Consider the following 3,812-nt stretch of genomic DNA (forward strand, 5'->3'; position numbering starts at 1 on the left):
CACTTCATCGCTACCTCGGAGATGCTGTGTCCCATCGCTCGTGCGCCGATTATAACACCACGTTCTAGCGCACTTAAATCTTGACAACCTGTCATTGTAGCAGCAGACACTGCTACTGCGTCCTTGTGTTATGTAGGCATTGCCGGCCTTAGCGTCATATTCTGCTTGTTTACATAGTTCTGTTTCTGAATACGAATGCCTATACCAGTTTGTTTGGCGGTTCAGTGTTTAAGGTCAATGATTACTGCCCTCACTACACACAGCAACACCAACTCTCTCTCTCTCTCTCTCTCTCTCTCTCTCTCTCTTTCTCTCTCTCTCACTCTCTCTCTCTCTCTCTCTCTCTCTCTCTCTCTCTCTCACACACATACACACACAAACACACACTTGCGGTTGTTCAAAAATGGCTCTGAGCACTATGGGACTTAACATCTGAGGTCATCAGTCCCCTAGAACTTAGAACTACTTAAACCTAACTAACCTAAGGACATCACACACATCCATGCCCGAGGCAGAATTCGAACCTGCGACCGTAGCAGTCGCGCGGTTCCGGACTGAAGCGCCTAGAACCGCACGGCCACCGCGGTCGGCTCTTGCGGTTGTCAAAGGAGCTTGACGATAATTGCTCCATTCTACTAAATTCTTCATCGGGTTCTTTTTGCACATGTGAAGAAGCTGAGTTAGCACTTCGCCACAATAAATAAGATACTGAGTTCAAGAAATCAAAAGAGCTTAGATCCTGAGCATAGGATTATTTAGTTTTTCTTCTTTTTTCATTCTGTTAGTAAGGCAGCTCCCGATTAGACTTTATTTTTCGCATTCTCACCATCTACTGTCACTATGATGTCATCGGGATGTAGCTTCGGTGGAGGCTCCATATAGGCGTCTTGCTAGAAAAAAATGCGCTGGTTTTGTTATTCAGGACTTAATGGCCGTAATGTATGAAATGTATCACTGAAATTTTCGTCCAGACTACAATGAATATCGCGTCATGTAGCAGCCTCAGAATGTTTCTGTTATTCGCGACCCCATGGCTCCTCATTGTTGGCACCGTTCGACTGTTACTGTTGAAATATTGCGAGTAGCGGCTTCTTATAGTTGTTGCGAAAGAACGTTATTTTCTTTCTAAATCTCTCAAAATCGCGGTAGCTGTCACCATCCATACGGAGTCTAAAGATTTTCGAGACTAGGTTAGTAAAATATAGCGAAAAGTTAAGGTTGTGGGTGATTTAGTGCTTCATGTGTTCTACATAGTCTCTCCCCCTCCCCCCTTCAGTACAACACACAGAACGTTCGTACAACCATGTGAAATTGTCTAATAAGTTATTTTTTGGGACGCTGTTCAACTCGCGCGTCACATTGGTTCGCATGTTGGCATCAAGGCGAGTTGAACAGCGTCCCAAAAAATAACTTTTTAGACGATTTCACGAAGTTGTATGAACGTTCTGCGTGTTGTACTGAAGGGAGGGAGGGGGGGGGGGGAAGACTATGTAGAACATATGAAGCACTAAATCCCCCACAACCTTAACTTTTCGCTATATTTTACTAACCTAGTTTCGAAAATCGTTTTGTGATAGGTTCATATTGAAACCACGAAGTCTCGTCACCGTAATGATTTTTTTCATAAAAGAACTTTCCGCGTTTTGCGATTCAATCAATTCGCGGCAGGCGTCCACGCGTCTTTGTTTTCTTCGGGAGTCAAGGTGTGCAGCACGAAGTTTGCACCCATTTGTCTCTTGTTCAAAACATTCTGGAGGATGTCTTCAACACTTGATTTAGAGACGTTACTCGGTTGCGATTTGTGACACTACCACGTAGACACACTGGGATCGCGCGTCCTCTACTTCACACTCCCCATCCATAACTTGCTGGCCGAATGCGTGTCTGTTGTTTACGGTTGTTAGTTCAAGCTGCCGCACTTGCTATTCAGAAATTTAGATATTATTTGCGTCTTTAATGTTACTGGGCAATTTGTTGTACAATTTTAAACCCTCGTAGAAAATACTGTTTTGTGTTTGTGTTTGTTCGCTCATGTTAAATGTTAAGTTTAGTCTAGCGCTTGCTGCATGATCAAGAATCCTGCTCTCTGTGAGGTAACTGCTGATCTTCTTGGTGTGAATAATGGACTGGTGTAGGTATTCGCATAGTCCAGTTGGAATCGCCAGATGTTGAAACAGATCGTTACAGGGAGCTCGGTTTTCTGTTGTGTGAAGACCGCTTCCCTATTTTATGTATGGGACCACAAAAATGATTCCACACCTAAAATTAATGAAAAGTGTGAGGTTACCGACATGATTTCTAATAAGAAATCCGTTAAATTTTGGTTAGAGAATAAATCACACGAATATAAAGGCTTTCAATTCAACTAAATACCTAGGGATTACAATGACTAAGAACTTAAATTGGAACTGTCACATAGATAATGTTGTGGGAAGGCGAAACGAAGACCGTTTTGTTGATAGAACAGTTAGAAGGTTATCGAATCTACTGGAGAGACTGCCTACAATACGATTGTTCGTACTCTCCTGGAGTACTGCGGCTTACCAGGTAGAATTGACGGAGGACATCTAAAAAGTTCAAAGAATGGTAGCTCATTTTGTATCATGTCAGAATAGGGGACAGATATGATACGCGAGATGCGGTGGCAACCATTAAAACAAAGGCATTTTTCGATACGGTGAGATCTTTTCGCGAAATTTCAAATGAGGGAAACTAGAGCTCGCATTGAGAGATTTAAGTGGCAGTTTTTCACGCGCACTGTTCGAGAGTGCAACGAAATAGAATGACAGTGGTTCGATGAACCCTTTGCCAGGGACTTAAGTGTAAGCTGCAGAGTAGTCAAGTAGATGCTGGCGTACATGGAGTGCATAGAGGAGTAGTGCGTAGCAATGAGCCAATACCTGTTACATACTGACGGCAGGACTCTAAGGGTGTAGCGTGCTGATGACATTGCCTTCCCCTGAGAACGTGTGCGTTCATTACACTTTAGTCGACAGTCGATATTAATTCCAAGAAATTGATTTTCCAATACAGTTATGAAATTTTTATCCATTTCCAATTTTCTAATTTTGAGGGTTTCGTATCTCAAACGGTAAAAACGGACCGCTTATAGGATCACTTCGTTGTCTGTCTGTCTGTCCGTCTGTCCTGTAGTTAACACCCATTATTCTCAGAAACGGCCAGAGGTATAAAGTTGAAATTTGTGTCAAACACTTTGGCCTAAGGTCCCTTGTTGTCTGTCGGTGAAAACATTAAGGCTTTTAAGTCACTGCAATCCAAACGTGGCCATTTATGTCACATATTTTGATGCTCGTAAGCTCACTCCTCAAAACCTACTGATGAACAATCTACATGGCCTGGTAGCCTAGACCTAAAGCCCTCGTCTTAAAACTGAGACATCGCGGGATTGAATCTCTGTCGGATCACGGATTTTTCGGTCTTCGTATTAACCTCGCCTTCAGCTCTCAGCGATGTGAGCAGGTCCCAGAGAGAAAAAAAAAAAAAAAACAAAAAAAAAAAAAAAAACGTGGTTCTGATTCGAAGTTAAACTGTAGGTCCCTTTTCCCCAGGTAGAGGGTAGATTAGGGAATCGCAAGTCGAAGTGGCGTCCGACGAAGAGACTTGCACTAGGCCATTGAGCCCACGACATTATTATCACTATTACTATTATTATTGCTATCATTGTACGTAATTAAGACTGTACGGAACCCTCAAAGCACGACTTCTACTCGCACTTGTCCGGTTTTTCAGAAATTCGTTCTACCTTTACGCAGAAATTGATGCTATTGGATTGAAGAATTTATAGCAAATAG

This window comes from Schistocerca serialis, chromosome 8 (genome assembly GCF_023864345.2).
Source record: "Schistocerca serialis cubense isolate TAMUIC-IGC-003099 chromosome 8, iqSchSeri2.2, whole genome shotgun sequence".
In the NCBI taxonomy this organism is placed as follows: domain Eukaryota; kingdom Metazoa; phylum Arthropoda; class Insecta; order Orthoptera; family Acrididae; genus Schistocerca; species Schistocerca serialis.